Source organism: Drosophila tropicalis, unplaced genomic scaffold (assembly GCF_018151085.1).
Source record: "Drosophila tropicalis isolate 14030-0801.00 unplaced genomic scaffold, ASM1815108v1 contig_615, whole genome shotgun sequence".
NCBI lineage: Eukaryota > Metazoa > Arthropoda > Insecta > Diptera > Drosophilidae > Drosophila > Drosophila tropicalis.
This window is the reverse complement of record NW_027173095.1, coordinates 232,190-251,153: the sequence shown is the minus strand read 5'-3', so window position 1 is coordinate 251,153 and position 18,964 is coordinate 232,190. Positions and strand designations below refer to the sequence as shown.

At 38.6% G+C, this 18,964-nt stretch overlaps 1 long non-coding RNA gene and 1 pseudogene across 1 annotated transcript in view; one reads left to right on the top strand and one right to left on the bottom strand.

Moving 5' to 3' along the window:
- LOC137578637 (uncharacterized) overlaps window positions 1-17,423 on the top strand; it is a 105,560-nt gene extending 88,137 nt beyond the window's left edge. The window contains exon 3 of the long non-coding RNA XR_011032727.1: window positions 17,355-17,423. This is a non-coding gene — a long non-coding RNA (uncharacterized lncRNA). The remainder of the gene's footprint in view (window positions 1-17,354) is intronic.
- On the bottom strand, window positions 1,853-8,563 carry LOC137578638 (transitional endoplasmic reticulum ATPase TER94-like; annotated as a pseudogene).
- Window positions 17,424-18,964: the final 1,541 nt, after the last annotated feature.

Here is an 18,964-nt window from a genome sequence, read left to right as displayed (position 1 = left end):
ACAAATGGAAGCATCAAAATGAGAATACGATCATCGCTGAAATACGTCGGAAGTTTTGGATTCCTCACCTCCGCCAAGAGGTACGTCGGACGTCACGATCATGCTTCATATGCCGTTTGGAAAGAGCTTGCCCAGCACCACCCTTGATGGGACAACTGCCCTCGGACAGAGTGACTTCTTATGTTCGTCCATTCTCTTACACTGGAATTGACTACTTGGTGCCGTTTGAAGTGGTGAGGGGAAGAGGAACATAGAAGCGATGGATATGCATTTTTACTTGTTTGACTGTACGCGCAATACACCTGGAATTGGCTAGGCCGACACTTGCCTTAAAGTCATTCATAACTTCATGAGGCGGCGTGGAGTCCCAATAAGAATCAGGTCGGATAACGGGACAAACCTTGTGGGAGCTGTGCGAATATTAAGACAAGAATTGTATAGGAAAGTAGCTGCCGGACTCGCAAGCGAAAAAAATCGAGTGGGTTTTTAACTGCCCATTGAATCCACATGCAAGCGGATGTTGGGAACGTTTAGTTCGAAGTGTAAAACGAGCTATGGGACACGCGCTACACGGCATGCATGTTAGCCAAACTGGATTTTGGTGAATCTAAGATGGACTAGATTCACGGTGGCGGGGATGTTGTAAAAAAATGCCAAAAGCTGTTAGAGTTTGAATTGAAATGTAATTTGATAGTGTTAGACTACACATAATTTAGCTATAAGAACATATGATTGCTAGTGTAAAAAGCGGTCACTTGATATCGAGCCGTGGAGAGAAAAGCGTGAGTAAAATGCGCTATTAGTTTTAAGTTGATTTAATTTGTAATATTTTTTAGGAAATAAAACTCACTCACTCTCTACTCATCTACTCATCAACTCCTCAACAATTTAGATGAAATTGGTACCAATTCCTGACCCTCCTAAACAATACAACATAATTAAAAGTCAGTTATAAAAAGGATAACATTGATTTGCTACGGTTAACTTGCCTTCCGTAGCTCGTCATGCTAACTATTAAAATCAAAAACTAAAACGACACATTTGGCGGCCCTTTGCACAATGTTTAAAAGTAAACATCGTGTTCATTTGAAATGCCTTCACCAAACCAGAAGGACCAACGAAATATACAAAACATAAAACAAAAATAGGTCATGCAGATTCATATACCAAGTAAGGCTTAAAAACCAAACAAAACATGCGTCCACACACTGTGGAAAAGCACTTAAGATAATAACAACGGCGCAATATCAAGTCGCCGATGCTGAGTATGGAATATAAACATTACAATAAACATTTTCAAGAACAATTGTCGCCTCCTATAGTTCAGTTATATACACAAGAATTTTGTTAATAAAATCATGTCATATTTTGAATTCAAGGAATGAATGATCGTATTTTTAATTGCGGTGCTAAACTTCTTTCAAAAACTTTCAATATCCGTTGTTTAAATCTCAGTCCATTGTTTACTTCAGTCTCAAACATTTAGAAAATCTGTTTAGGTAAAAAAATATTTTTAGCAGAAGATGTTATATAAAGTTCAGTCGAAACGATCTTTTCCTGTGCTGGGCAGCTGATCCGATTAATTTTTACTTTTGTTCTCGGGCTTTATCACTTAAAATTTTACGGTGCTTAAGATGTATTATATTTATATTTAAATGTATGTGTGTATTTTCTCTCTCTGTATATTCTCTATATATATTATTTTTATAATCTGACGACAGCTGATCTGGTTGCTGTTATTGTTCTTGCTGATTATTGTTCTTGTTGGTGTTGTTGTTTCTCTGGCCGTCAGATCGAATGTAATTTGTTGTTTACATTTATAAACCAAGGAGAGGGAAGGAAACAAATTTATTTAAAAAATTGATGTTCGTTTTGTTTTGTTTTGTTTTTTTCTTGGGTTATGTTGTTTTTGCTTTGTAAAACTAGAAATCTTACTGTAAGGATCGTCATCACCGTTGTCACCTGGCGAATTGACTGGCATATTAGTGCCGGACCCTGAGGTGTTGCCGGTTTGACCGGGGAATCTGAAGTTCTGTCCAAAGCCACGAGACTGCTGCAAAGTTTGGGTAAATATCTCATATTTCATGATGTCATTAAACGATACGGATTGGCGAGCAAACTTCATGGGCACGTGTAATCTCAGGCACGGGATCATCTTCATGCATATCCATGGCTGAATTTTGGTTCTCAGTGCGCTCCTTTTCGCGGCGAATCTCAGCCTCGATGGCCTGTCGAATGGCCAACTTGCAGGCAAGCTGACAGATCTCGGTAAGATCAGCACCTGAGAAGCCCTGCGTCACCTTGGCTATATAAGTGAGATCTACTTCTTTGGCCACAGGGTGATTTGCGTAAATTGGCCTTTAGAATGGCCTCGCGCTACTTGTCATTGGGCAAGGGAATGTAAATCAATTGATCGAGACGTCCAGGACGCAAAATAGCCGGATCAATGATATCTGGCCGATTGGTGCCATTCTTCTTGGCACTTTTCCATCCATTTCAGTAAGAATCTGAGTGATCACACGATCGGCAGCGCTGCCGGCATCGCCCACGTTGCCACTACGAGCCTTATCAAAGATGTCGCGCACATTGGCCTCAAATTCACCGAACCACATGTCAGGTCAGCAGTTGGGTCCCTTAACAGAAATGAAATTCGCCTGACACTCGTTAGCAATGGCCTTAGCCAGAAGAGTCTTACCACAACCGGGTGGGCCATAGAACATAGAACATGGATATTGGACCAGCTCTTGCAATTCCTTCTTGACATTCTCAAGACCACCAATATCGGTCCAAGTTGTGTTGGGCTTCTCCACAACTGTCTCACGCAATGCCGAGGGACTGGACTTGGTCATGGCATAACGGAAGTTCTCCATTGTCACCGCCAGCGAGGCCAAAACTTTATTTATTTATTTATTTATTTTATTTACGTCAACTAACACAGCAGTCGACGAAAAAGCTTAAGCTAAAGACAGATAGTAATTAAATGAAGAAGGTAGCTTAGCTTTATACACAACTAAACATCCCCGACCCGGTGGAGGTGTTTTATTTGCACAAGGTGCCACCTATGCCCCGATTCACAGCCAATGTGGCCAGAGATGAGTTGCAGTTAATCCAAGTCCAGAATATTTTCATTGGTTTCGCTGTAGATGATTAAAAAGTATAGCGCGAAGAGAAGTGACAGAAAGATGAGGAGAGATAAGGTGAGAAAGGTTGTTAAAAGATTGGCAAAGAACACGAAGAGGTTCGTGAAGAGAGTAGTTAGTCAGACATCTACTAAGGTGAATAGGAAAAAAGTTTCTAATCCGACGTGAGGGAACACAAAAATACAGCGTATCTAGTAAATTAATAGAAATGACTTCGCCGTTGACTAGTTTATGGAGAAAGAGAATGCCAAAAACAAGGCTACGGTTATAAAGTGAAGGAAGATTAATAAGAAGAAGTCTGTCAGAATAAGAAGGTAGGCGAAGACCCGGGTCTCAATTTAGACAGCGTAGCGCAAACTTAAGGAATTGCTTCTGTACCGATTCAATACTCCGCTGGTGAACATCATATTGCTGGTTCCACACTGGCGAGCAATATTCTAGAGTAGGGCGAACTAACGAAGTGAATAAAACCTTTGTTACATAGGGATCATCAAATTCTTGGCCCAACGTTTAATGAAGCCGAGAAGGCTGCTTGCTCTGTTGATAATTGAAGAAATATGAACATTAAATGAAAGTTTAGGGTCAAACATAACGCCTAAGTCTATGAATGATGGAACACAATCTAACAGAACAGACTTAATAGAGTAAAAAGCTAGGAGTGGAGACAAACGACTGAAAGTCATAAAAGAACACTTAGAGGCATTAAGGTGTAATTTATTAACGTGGCACCAATCACAGAACGCATCGAGATCTGATTGCAAGTACTGTTGCAAAGCAGGATCATTATAGGAATAACAAATCTTGACGTCATCCGCAAACATGAGCACGCGTGAATGAGCCAAGGCCAAAGGCAAATCATTTATAAACAATGTAAATAATAGTGGGCCCAGATGACTGCCTTGGGGTACACCTGACGTAACTCGAACAGTTTTAGATATCGAGGAACGAAAAGACACCTTTTGGGTTCTGCCAATAAGATACGACTTTAACCAACCCAATAATTTTGGTGAAAAACCCATGATGTTAAGTTTCGCGAGAAGCAAAGAATGATCAACCGTATCAAAAGCCTTACTGAAGTCAGTATAAATAACATCAGTTTGACACTTTTTACGGAAGCCATGGTGTACAAGGGTAGTCAATTCTAAAAGGTTGGTAAGCGACGAACGACCTTTCATGAAGCCATGCTGACAAGGAGAAATAGTGGATCTGGATAGATGTTGAAGGGAAGACGTAATAATTTTCTCAAACAGTTTAGGTATTGCCGAAAGTTTGGCAATGCCACGGTAGTTACAAACATCCGATTTGCTACCCTTTTTAAAAAGCGGAATAATAAAAGACTCCTTCCAAATATCAGGAAAGCTACAAGTCTCACTCGATATAAAGAATAACCGAGTTAAAGGCTTAGATAGGGAAATCGAACACATTTAAAGGATGCAACTAGGTATATTATCAGGCCCGGGAACGAAGGAAGACTTCAAGAATACAGTCTTCAGTAATACTGGGGAAAAACATACAATTTATATGTGGCATTGAGAAGGGAGTGTGGGATCCGAAACAGTAGTAGAATAAGTCGACTGAAAGAATTTAGCAAACAGATCTGCAATATCTGAATCATTATTAGCAGTCTGATCGTTAAGTCTGAAGGTGGAAGGTAGTACATTAGACCGTCTTTTGGAATTGACAAAGTTGTAAAATCTTTTGGGGTTCTTATAAAATTCAGCCTTACAGCGAACGAGATGATTGTTGTAGCATTGAGCATTTAAAAGACAAAATTGAGATTTGGCTATACAATAATTTGCATAGTCAAGTCGTGAACCAGTTTTTTTAAATCTTTTAAAATATCTCGATTTAATGTTACGAAGATTAGAGAGCCTACGTGTGAACCAGACTGGCGAGCTGGAGACGGTAGAGACATTCACATAAGGAACGCATTTATCAATTAGAGAATTAAGAGCAGAGTAGAAAAACTTCACTGCACAATCTATATCGCAGCACTCAAATAGAAACGACCAATCAAAAGAGAAAATAAGGCTGTTAAGAAGATTGAAATTTGTTTTACGAAAACATCTACGACGAGAATTTGAGATGTTTTTAAATAAATTAGTAACGGAATTGTAAGAAATAGTAACTTCAATGGTAGGATGATAAGGATCTTCAGATTTCATTAGTGGCTGTGTTTGCGATACAGCACTAACAGTGGGATCAGAGACAAAAACAAGATCAAGGATTCTTTTAGAACAGTTAAGGAAAGAATTCAACTGATATAGTGGACATTCAAGTAGGCTATCAAGAAAAACATGTTGAGATGAAGGAATTAAGAAAGATCGATTATCATCAACAAGCCAAGAAATATTAGGCAAGTTAAAACACCTAAAACTATAAGAACATCACGATCTTTAAGACGACCAAAAATAGTTCGTAAAGCATCAGCATGGTGCACGTAGATCATGATATCAGAAGCTGGAGGAATATATGAACAAGAGATATATAGGCTAAAGTTAGAACATGTAACTTCGACGCAAATAAACTCTACACCTAAGGGGAGATCAATCGGCACCACACTTGAAGACAGATTCGAGTTTACAGCAATGAGTACTCTACCGCCACGACGACCAACACGATCAAGCCTATAAGAAATAAAATTATTAGAAAGAATTTCATTATCTAAAACAGAGGAGTTAAGCCAAGTTTCAGAGAAAGCTAATATGTCAGCTGAAAAGGTTTGGCTATCACAGAAAAGGTTCGACAGCTTGGTAAAAAGTCCTCTTACATTTTGATAATGAATGCAAAGACTAGACGTTATTAGTTTTTTGAAGCAGAAGATAAAGTAGGAAGGTGGACAGGCAACGGACGAGAGCGCTTATTGGGCGCAAACTCGTGTACAACTAAGCCCTCTGGCCAAAAATTAGGGTCAACCATAGCTGAGAAGTACTCATTTGGTACTGTAATTTTAAAAGAGGAGATTTCGCGAGGCCTAGAAAACTTAAACTTTTGAATTAAAACCTTAGCAGGGCAAATATTACCAATGTAAGCTGCCACAGACGACTCAGAAGTATCTGGAGCAAGCCTAGAGATAAATAATTATTTGCGATGAGGCACTACAGTTAGTGGAGGCGGAGGAGCATTGGGATCCGCAAGTGATTGAGAGCCAGCATAATCCTGTGATTGATCAGAGTTCCCGTGAGGGATAGATTGAGGTATACCAGGGCTTGTAATGGGTACTTCAATCTGAAAAGAAGAGCATAAAGAGGGACAAGAAGGTGGTGTAGGCAAAAGTAGAAAGAGCTGGCGACTGCTTACGAGGCAACTCAAAGGTACATTTCTTGTGCAATTTCTCAGAAGGTGGAACAAACTTGAATTGCGACAATAAATGAACGCTAGAGTCACAATCGTTAGACAGCTGTTTGGATAGTTTGTTTAAAGAAAGAAACTTTAAACGAATAGCCCTATACATACGGCTAAAATCAAGCTGCTGGCTGGCACAAGATGGGCAAGTCCAGCGCATTAAGCCAAGCTCAGGCTTAGACACAGACAAACCAGAAAATTTGTCGTAGTCGCGGCCATTGAGGCCAGCACATTTTAAGTGAATAAGATTATCGCAGAGCCAACAAGATATTGCTCTATACTGATCATCAAAACGATCAGAATGTTTGCAATTAGGTAGACAACAAGCCATTGAAAAGCCGAAAGAAAGGCAAAAAAAATTATATATATATAAGAATATATAGAAAAATTAAATTCACAGCACAAAGATATTTATTGATAAATAATCAATAATTACAGATAAAACAAAGAGACAGCTAGAGTGCACAGCACAACAGAGAGTGCACAAAGATATTTATTGATAAAAATTCAATAATTACAGATAAAACAAAGAGACAGCTAGAGTGCACAGCACAACAGAGAGTGCAAGAACAGTTATAAGCCGAGCTTTGAGAGGCGGCCTTACAAAAGTGATTACGCGGGAGAGAATCTGAGCACAAGCACAAAGCAGAGAGAACAACAAAGCCGCTAAACTTCGGCATCGATCTTATCGTCTTCCAAATCGATGAGATCCATTTTCTCACGAATTTGCTGCAAGGCAGCCTCCGAGCAAAGTGAAGCCAAATCGGCACCCACATGTCCATGGGTCTCGGCAGCAATCTGCTCCAGATCGACATCTTCATGCAATTTCATGTTCTTGGTGTGAATGCGCAAGACTTCCAGACGTCCAGTGGCATCTGGAATGCCAATATCAATCTCACGATCGAAACGACCAAATCGACGCAGAGCAGGATCAATGGAATTGTGCCTGTTTGTGGCTGCCATCACAATCAAATGCCAACTCTTCTTCATGCCATCCATCAGGGTGAGCAATTGGGACACAATACCACGTTCCACCTCACCGTGAGTCTTGTCACGCTTGGGAGCAGTGGCATCGATCTCATCGATGAACATAATGGCCGGGGAATTCTTTTCGGCCTCTTCGAATGCCTTGCGCAGATTCGATTCAGATTCGCCAGCCAATTTGGACATAATTTCAGAGCCATTGATTAAAAAGAAGAAGGCACCCGTCTCATTGGCCACAGCACGAGCAATCAGTGTCTTACTCGTACCAGGTGGACCGTACATAAGAATGCCACTCGGTGGCTTTCCACCAATTGCTTTAAACAGCGATGGATGTCGCAGTGGCAGTTCTACCATTTCTCATTTCTCATTTCAATTTCATCATAGCCTACAGCATTTAACGATTCTTCCTTCTCCTCACGCTTGATAGGATCACCATCACAGAAAATAACCGTCTCTGGTGCCAAAATGCAATAGGGTTCTGGATCAGTTAGTACCACCTTGAATTCAATTGGCCTCATAGCGGCACGCACAATGAAATTATCGCCCATATATATCGGTAAGCCTCCAGGAAATACGGCTTGAGATAGATCTCAAAGAGATTGCCTGCAACCCCCTCAGTAGTGCTATTGATGGACAATATACGTACACGCTCGCCGTACTTGACATCTGGACAGGATTGCACTGAAACCACATCCGACAAATGGATGCACAGATTATTTCTAACCACACGATTCATACGAATTTTCTCATCAGGACAATTGTCATCCGACAATACAAGGCAAACGGTTTCCTTACGGCGTTTTCCCTTCAAAATAAAAGTGTCGCCACGGAAAAGCTGCAGCTCATCCATTTTTGCCTGCGATAGCGACACAACGGAATTATCATCATTTTGAAACTCTTCGACAATCAAACGATTGGGACGATCCTTACGCTTCAGAATCGCAGTTGCAAGATCATCGCCCTTGGAGTCTGCCATGGTTAAGTATTTGTGATGAAACTTCATAACTTAATAATATGTAAAATTATGTTTTAGTTGATTTAATTGGCAAAAAAAACACTCAACTAACACACACTTTCTTTCTTTATAAAATCACAAATGTACTTCGGCAGGGCTCCGGCTGAACGAACTGGTTCCGCGAAAAGTGCTGAGTTGTTTTGATCTGTTCTGTTGGAACCCATCGCCAATCATTTTCATTTGTTGTTTCCAGTATTTCTTTTATACGGTGAGGCACAAATTGTTTATATTTCCGATCATCTGATTGAATTCAGGCTACGACAGTCTTTAAATCTGACCATAATATATATTTCTGCACGTTAACAGTGGGGAATAGACGACGTCTTTTTTGGTGCGTATCTAGTTTTTCCCGCGACGAAAATTGTTTCGATAAGTCCATCAAGTGTTATTCTCCAATAAGCAACGACAGCAAAGGCTTGTTCAATAGTACCTAAAAAAATTGGCAATTTTTTGTTAGCTTTAGATGACATAAAATCAGAGCTCGCAAATAACAGTTGAGCGCTTTTTTCCTAGCGCTCTGGTTGAGAGCATTACCGAAAAAAATATTACTCATGCGGTCTCGCTCTGAGGCAAACACTTTGACTCTATTCGTTTCGGTTTTCTGTTGAGAGATATCATTTGACAAATTTGAGAGAGGGTCTTGAAATGAGCAACAATTTGAGAGCGAAACAATATCTGTCAAACAATAACTGTCAGCTAAAGACCTTTTGAAAGAAAACTCAGCGCAAAGTGTTTTTTGTTGTGTTGGCTAGATTTAGGGCTAGATGAATGGCTGAAATTTTAAATACATATAATTTTTATTAAATCAAAAATATGTTTTTCTTTTAAATAAAATGTATTTATTTGAAAATATTTTAGACATTATTGTTGTATATTTATTTTATTATATTTAGTATCATGTTGACCCCAATAGTATTAAAAACATTTATTAAATGGATTTTATATATTTTATTTTATTTATATACATATCTATATATTGATTTATTGAAGAGCGCCTTTCGCTCAAAATAAAATGGAGTGCAGAAAATGCCCTCTCCACAGAAATTTTGACGCGACCGCAAAGAAATCACAAACACAAGTGAAAGCGAATCTGATTCGCAAAGCATACTCAAAAAACACTTTGCTTCATTGTGAGAGATTAAAGTGTCCGATAATAACCAGAGCAAAAGAATCGAAAAAAAATCTGTTTTGTTCAGAGCAAAACAGATTCATCGAGCAAGCAACTGAAACTGTTGCTCTTTTGCTCAAACTGTCGGTTTACAACACTTATTTGCGAACACCAAGAATCGGTCAACTGTTATTTGCAAGCTCTGCATAAAATTTCAAAAGTAACATCTGTTTAATTTAAACCTCTTTACATTTTTGATTTGTACCCAATTTTTTAAACGAATAAAAAATTCTTCTGGGATCAATTCATTTCACTGAATGCCTGACCGCCAGACATCCTAAATCAATATTTTCCATAAATTGTCAGGTCGGCTAACATCCCTAATGGCTTGTAAATAGAAGCGGCCTTTTTATTGGACAATTTTCAGACGTAATTATAGTTTTGGGCTACGCGATTTATCTTTAAATCAAATGTAAATTGGTCTGTGTCGATTTGTGATGTGAACTCTTGCAGCCGTTAATGTCACATCTTCGTTCGAACTCACAGGATATCATATTGTGGTTGCGTTTTAGACAGCTGAAACAAACTCCTTATTTCTTGACTATGTTCGATCATGTTCCTCATTTTCATCAACCTTTACATATACATCGCATTCAGACAGAGAGTGGTCGCCATTACATTCGGTGCAAATTTTTGTATTTTTCTCATTCTTCTTTTGATACCCTCACGTATTTGTTAGCATTATCAGTTTTGGATTGTGACGATGATCACCTTTTAAAAAGGGGCCTATTAGATGTTGTCATTAATGTTACCTTCGTAATCGTTCTTGCCATATTATTTATCCAATTCCTAAAATGTATCAAATTGGCGTATGGATGTATTTGAGATGAAAACTTTTGACATTGCATACGTTTTGACAATGCATTGGCATTTTTGAAACTAATTGATCCAGCAACGATGGATTTTGCAAATGTAATACTGTTCTGAAGATTCCAAAAATATAACCAATTTTTTTTACTTTTGTGGCAAATGGAACCATCCTTTCTAAATTATTCTCTGGGATTTTGTGTATATTATTGACAATTTATAGCTGACTTTTAATAGGCAACTCTGGTCTTCCGAACCTAATCTGTATGTGTTCAATAATAAGCTTTTAAGCTTTTTGTAAACTCATTAGATTTTTCAATTAAGTATAACCATAAGCAGCGGAGGATTCTATGAACATTGTAATAAATACTGGACAATCTTCTGGCCTACCACTAAATTTAGGCAGGTCCATAATTCTATGACCGGGCATATAATTGTGTGGGTATTGTCAGGACTAGCCTGACCAACCCGAATGCAACCCGTAACATTATCAGACTCACCTGTACCAATATTAATGGGGGCAGGTTCGTAGATATCAAACATTCCTGTAGTTTTGAATGGCATTTTGTTTTCTGTAGCACCGGAACATGCGGAGAACCCATTATGGCTCCATGACGTTATGCACCGTCCAATTTCGCAGCATCCTGTGTGCTGCCTAAAGAATGCGTCTTCTCTAATTCTGAAGTACAGTCAGTTATAGATACAGTACCAATTTTTAGGTGATGAATTTCTTGTATCTGTGGTTTTGTCTGTTGTGGATATCTTAACCTTCTGATGGAATTTGTTCTTGCAATCGCGTCATTATTCTTTGCACTTTTTCCATTATACAAATATTGTCTTCCCTGTCTTTTGGCGCTTGGCTCTTGTAATAAACCGGTACTTTAATTAAAACACGAGAGTTTCAACTCAATTAACTCATTGCGGCCGCTTCGATTGACAAAAGTACACTAAAATTATAGAATTTGAATAGAGAGAGATAAACGAAAGAGAGTAAAGTCACTCTCTTTTATAGTCGTCGATTGCTGCTTAGCATCTTGGTGCTGGTTTCCACATCCAATTTTTTTCTGACGAGCTTGAGCTCTTTTGGTGTGCCATCCTCTTCTGGTGTTTGCTGCCTGGGTTGTATTACAGGATCGGGGGTTTAAATTTCGGCAGAAAATGAGAAGAATTCTCTCTCACCAGGAACCTTTTTAAGGTGGTTTGAATTTCTTATGAGCGTTTTGTCACTGGTACTTTCACTTCTCTTTTCAAAACTTCATATTCGGTGGTGTCCAAATTCGGTGTTAGTTTATGAGGAAAAACTACATTCTTAAGAACAACCCTGTCGCCTACATTGATATTTACTTCCTTAGCTCCTCTTCTCTTATCAACAATATCCTTTCCCTTTTGTTTATTGATACGGTCATAATTTTTTCAATAGTCGACAGTTCATGTCGGAATGGGTATTATTTATTCGACAGTGCCGTGTCCCAAGAACCCTGTTAGAGACACATCATAGAGTCGACTATTTCTTCATCTTCCATGCTGTTTCTGGAGATCTCAGATATAGTAATTGAAATTGGTGTAGCGCTTTCAATTATTTGCAAGATGCTGTGCTCACCCCTAATATCGTAACAATTTAATGGTGTTCGCTTACACAAACGGAATAAACTATCAGCTATGTTTTTCTTTCCTGATTCGTAAATAACCTTAAATTTATATGCCTGAAGCCGTAGGAGCCATATTTCGATACGCGCCGGCGGCTTTGCTGAGGGTTTGAAAATGGTTTCTTGTGGCTTATGGTCTATCGCTTACTCAAACTCTAGTCCTATTAAGTAGAAATAGTATTTCTCTACTGCCCAAACTAAAGCTAAGCTTTCCTTTACTGTTTGTATCGCTTTTCTACATCCGTCATCCGTCTGTTTGTTTCGCTATGTCTGCAATGAATTTCCCCAAGTAAGTTACCAAACCTAAAAAACTACGCGTCTCTTCCTTATTTTTGGGTGCCCGAAATATTGTAAAAGATTCAATTTTATTAGGGTGTTCTTCAATTCCTTTGTGTGTTAAAATATGTCCCAAAAATTTATTTATACTTGTTTCCCAAATACATTTTTCGTTGTTTAGGAGCACATTATTATCTTTAAAAACGTTTCAAACCTTCTCAAGTTCTTTATCGTGTTCCGCCCTCCTTGCTACTCCCAAAAATTATCGCACGATGCTAAGAGTTCCTCCAATCATTGTTGAAAGATTTCCGGCGCTGCATTTATGCCAAACATTAATCGCTTGTATCTAAGTAAGCCTCGGGTGTGATGAAAGTCGTTATCTGTCTACTGGCTTCATATATTTCCGATTGATGATACGCCTCGTTGAGGTCCAGTCGTGAAAATATTTTGGCACTTCTCAACTTAGTCATAGAAGATTCGAATGTAGGCAACGGATAGTTTTCCAGAAGGATCGCCCGGTTGGCACGTCTAATATTCAAACATAGTTTAATATCACCGTTGTGAGGAACATTATAATTAACTATAATATCCCACACAACAAGCCAGCAACAACACAATCAAGCGGTGCAAAGGATGCACCAGATACAAGATATAGCCGAGACACAAACCAAACGTACGATATACGACCGAATCCGCTGCTGATGGATCGAACCGATTCGATATAAGTGGCATACGATCAAACGTGGCCAGTCGAACCACACGCAACCGTCGGCGATTTCGTACAAGCGGGAAGATGCGTGGGAAGCATAATGCAAGAAACCGATATGCACACACATGCGATGGGCAACCAAGTCCAATATGGCTCGATCCCATGATTTACGATCAAACATGACCGATCGAACAACATGCGACCGCTGGCGATTTCGTACAAGCGGGAAGATGCGTGGGGGGGGCATGCATGCATTATATGAAACGATAATGGCTTGTGCATTGCATAGGGGAATATGCGAACCGAAGGGGGAGGGATGAACGATGGGGAAGCCCTCTATCTGATAGATACGATATACGTATGAAAGTGCATTGCAGGGGAAATTAAACGAGTGCACACAGCACGCGTGCATCGCGACCCATATCACTGTTAGTCAACTAAGCTACATACGTCTTTTATTTCCTGTAAACACACTTAGCCATGTAAGCAACTTATGTTTATGCGACCCTAGCAAAATATGTGACCCAAGACACACTAGGTACTTCACTTCCCTTTTCTAGCATAAGCACTTTTTAGCCTAGCCATTCTTTGAATATTGCCGGTAAGCCGAATTCGCCGGAAGAGGCGACCCACTTCTGACACGATCCCAACGCCGCTGCCAACAGCTCGACGCCGCAGCCAGCGCCCTATGGGCATCTCGGGATATATTTAAGGGACCACGCTCGACAGAGCCGGCAGTCTTAGTTTAGACGTGGAACTAATTGACTTAAGTATACAAGTCATGATCAACCAAGGGAGTTTTTAAGGCCTTACGAGTAACCTTAAAGGCTCAGACAAGTGAAACAAAACAAGTGAAAGGATCAAGAAAAGTCAGAATAATTCGAGACGGCCTTACAAGTAACCTCTCAAATTATCCTATAACCAGCAAGTCCTTGGAATAGGACTAAAACACCGTGTTTAGGCAAGAATCGAGTAAGGTCAAACTGCTCCAGGACGATCCCCAGCATATTGGAAGGTACAAGGATATATCCTGTTACCGAAATTCCAGGAAAGAGCTCGGGACTCCTCTAAAAGAAACTTGTCATATCCAACCAAGCCCATAAACAATCGTAAATAAACATACCACCAAGACAAATCATTAAACAAACCTATTCTAATTTCACCGGGGCACAAAATAAATTTTGTTGTGCCGAACCTAGCCCAAGAGATAATTGTAAATATCCCGAAGGACGAAAAAGGATCGTTACACCGTTCTCTTTAAAAGCAATTACTGGTTCAATAATATCTAGGTGGTAGGCTTCCTCTAACTTAGCTTTGACGTTATCTACGAGCGCAACAATAATACGGCTGTTTCACAGAATCAATATATAGGTCTATTGTCATTGTTTCACGCTAATACCTTTCCACTTGGGATATGGTGGTACGATCTCAATGTTACTCACCGGAAGTCCCACTCGTATAACAATTAAGTTTGTTGCTGTTTCTCGTCCCAGTAGTGACTGCCGTTCTTTTTCGTCCTTGATTGATATCGGCGCAAGGAACATACAAATATTCACAGGCTTGCGTTTGGAAAATCCCCTTCTTCGTCAGGCGACTGTGGATATGGGCGTTTAAGGTTTGTTTGTCATCTACGGGCAAAATGACCAACACGAGAGCAACGATTGCATTTGTTCTGGCGTGCCGGGCACGTGTGGATGTGTCCCGATCGTCCACACCTTCCACAATCGCTCTGATTAGTTTTCGTCGACTTACAATTAGATATTTTATTTATGGTTTCTAGAAACGTCTTCGACTGCATTAGGTGTGACTGTTTATTTACTGCCTCGTCTACTTGGCAATAATGTCTTTCTCCAATAATTTCTTCTTTAGTTCAGTACTAGGCTAAGTGTCGAGTTTGTTGACGCAATCGCAAAATAAACTTTCCAAAAGTTTCCCCTTCTTCTGGGGTAATTTTCCTAAAAAGGTGGTTTTCGAAAGTTGAATTCTGTTTGTTTTATTCTTTTTTTTTATCATCGTCTGATTGCTTTTAACATTTTTTTAGGCAATTTGCCTTTAACCTTTGTCAGATAGTTTCATCTCGTCTCTAATCTTTGTCAGTTCTCTTGCTTCTGTCTCTCTTCTCTTTGGTTGAGCTCAGGCTCAAATCATCTTGGCACTTATATGTAAAAAGACACACAGAAGAGACAAAAAAAAAAAATTAACGGATTTAGGCAAGGTAGCTTATAAGCAAACGGACCGCTCAAAACAGTGCCAAACCAAAGCTAACGGATCTAATTGTAAGCAAGATAATTTTTTTCACTTTGTCCATGCACGCACACAGCAATGCTGATGAATTGGAATAGAGAGAGATAAACGAAAGAAAGTAAAGTCACTCTCCTTTAAAGAAGTCGATTACTGCTTAGCATCTTGGTGCTGGTTCCCACAGCTATTATTGGAAGCGTCTCTTTCTGTCTCACTCACTCCCACGGGACTCGTTTACCGCCGATTTCGGGTTTTCCATCACGTCAATGCCAATACGCTTTTTTCTCCCGCGTGTTTTCACTTTATTGCTCACATTTCATATTTCTTATTGATTCCGACACCATCAAAGCACTTTTACATTTTATATACATAATTTAAAATAAAGAATGTTAACGTTCAGAATGTCTTGACCACGCGTTACTTTAACGCCAGAAAGTTTTAGCGATACAAAAATAGAACATTTAGCACGATTTGATTTTAAACTTATTTATTAGAAACTGAGTTTAGATTATGATGGTGGTTCTTATGTACAACAAATTAAAAAGTTTATCGATATATATTAAACCCGAAGGCCCATGTCCTCGAACGTCGTTTGTGCAATTTTCTTCTATACTAACTCCTCGTCTTACTTCTTAGAGCTGGTGTCTGCCTCGATTAGTCAGGGTTGCATTCAGGTCGATACATACATACTAAATCTAAAAGGAAAACCATCAGGGCTACCTAAATTCAGGGCTTGGCTACAACATACCGCCTCTACAACAATAACCATGTAACATGTGGATTGGCACGGTGAAATTTCCAATACCATTAGTTTGCATTATCTTTAAACAACATGTACAAATGGTCACACAAAAGCTGAAAACCACCATTAAGGTTTTGTTTGGCCAAAGCTTTAACGCGATATTAGAAAGATTCTGCTAACATACCTTTCCGAGAGCCATCAAACTTAATACGCAAGCCTTAAATTATACTAGCCGCTTTATCATATGAGACTGAACTGTTTGAAGTAGTCTCACTTCTATGATTAGGTGACGGTTCTATATTACTGCCATTAATTGAATAAACTGATTGTCGGTGCGACATATCTAACTCGAACGCTCTTTGAGGTTTATTTAATCTATGCTCAGGTGCACTATGTACATTAGGTACTAGATTCATTAAAGCCATTTGTTCTTAAAAAGATTTCTGAATTGTCGATGTGAATGCTGAGGTAATATTTTGCGTCAACTGCTGTTGTTGTGATTGGACTGCTGACTGTATAAAGTTTTCGAGTTGTACTCTATCAATTGACTGATTCTGAGATTTGGCGGTTCACGATGAACTTGTGAGCGTGCTTCCACAGGACGTTGCATTGATCTTGTTAAGACCCCTGATATACGGATTTTTGCTCTACCTCTAGTAGATTTCTTAGACGGATGTATGCCAAGGTAAGCGGTTCTACTGAATGGGCTGATGACTGAGAGGTAAAACTTTAAGTTCTAAGTTATTATTTAGGTATTTAAATTGTTTGCTATAGCAGCTATCTTAAAAATTGGCAAGTTGTCGAAGTTTGCAATACTTCACTGATACATCGATGATGTAACTTTTGTTTTCACGGAGTTTTCGCCAGAAGATCACTTGGGTTTAAAACTGCGTTGCAAATACTGCAAAAGACATCTGTTGAACGCAAAGCCTGCGCTAATTTCTGTCACTAAACATTTTTCCACATGAAATCCATCGCCAGATTGGTCTATTATTATTATTTTTGGTCTTGGCAATGGAATACCAAATTTAACAAATATTTGGTACATGGGATGCTAAAATCAACGAGACAACTAACTTACTTCAATTAAAACTAGTCAAAAAGCTTAGACAATTCACAATTTTATTATAGCGTCTGCTAGGGAAAGTTAATCGGAGCCTTGAATTTTAATAAATAGTTTTCTATGCTAATTTTGATATTTTTTCAGTTAGTTAAACCGTCGGCTTTGCCGACTAGCGTTCAACCTAACACATCACTCTTTTAATAACATTTTTTTTACAGAAAGTGGGTCCTAAGCCTTAAACTGATGATAACGCAATATAGCTGAAACCCTCTTCTGGCAAGTGGCACCAAGTATGATGATTGATTTCTTTGCAGGCCTTGTTGGAGGTAAAAATATTTTTCAATTTTTAAGTACATATAACGAAGCTCGGTAATACAGCTCAGAGACCTATTGTGTATTTTGGATACAGCCAGAATGGGCTAATATATTTCAAAGCTGCCACAGGTAGTGTAACGATCCTTTCTTCGTCCTTCGGGATATAATTAGTATCCTGTAGGATAATCATCCAAGATTGTATTAAGGTTGAATATTTATATGGGACACAAATATGTCTTTTGCATTTGAGCTCAGTTTATTCAATCATTCTTGATTCTGATACAATTGTTAACTAAAGCTAAGACCGCGTAGCTGCTTTGCTAGAAATGCAGGCAGAGGAGCGGTATGCTTATGTATAAACATATTTATGTATAAATGTATAAATGTTTACATAAGAGTATGTATGTGTATATGCCGCCGCAGCGAGAGAGTGAGGATGTATCATATTGCATATTGGGCCAGAGCGGCCGCGCGTGTTATATTTGCCGACACAGCAATTGTCACTCATGGGTGGTCATGTTACTAAAGAGGCAAATGCACTTGAATGTTGCGCACATAAGTATTGTAACTAGTTGCTACAATATGTTTGTAATGTTATTACTATGTTATTCCAGAACATGCTACATCCTCCCTCTTTAAAAGGATCTTAAAAAAACGTAATTATATGGAGTTATTTTCTAATTTTTATTATATGGAAATTTATTTATGTATTATTGTTAAAAAAAATGTTTTTTTTTTTTTTTTTGTCGTTTGAATGTTTGATTGTTCTTTTAATGATATATGTGGTAAAAGTATTTTTGTATATATGTATAGTGTCATTAAATGTAGATAATTTATTTATTTTTTTTATTATTATAATTATTTTTTTTTTATGTATATATTAATTGATTAAAATTTTTAACCTATCTTTATGCACTAATTGTTTCTTATTCTTTGTATCCCTAATTAAAATATTATCCTTTATTTCTTCTATATTGTATGGGCCTAAATACTTAGGTTCTAACTTTGACCCGTATCATTACGTAATAAAACCTTATCTCCTATTTCTAATTCAATATTTTTTACTTTTCTATCATATATCTCCTTATTCTTTGCTTTATGCTGTTCTAAGGGGTGCCATAGAGGGTGTTGTAATAAAACAATATGCGAAGTATCGTATCCATACATCCCAGTCAGTCTTGTCAACTGAAATGTATGATCGTAAAAATTCATTTAGTGTTCGGTGGCTTCGCTTCACAGTGCCAACAGTCTGGTGATGCTGTGCAGTTGAAGTTATTTTTTTAATTTGCAAGTTTTTGCATAAATCTTCAATTATTGAGTTTCTATATTCTGTTCCCATGTCCAAAATATCCATGTATTATTACAAAATATTTTGTTAGGTCGCAGATTAAAGTTACTGCGTATTCATTTCCGTGTTCTGATTTTGGGAGTGGACCGATCGTATCCACAATTACCCTGTCGAAAACGAGTTGTGGCGTTTCAGTTATAATTAATGGAGTTTTTGTGTGCTTTG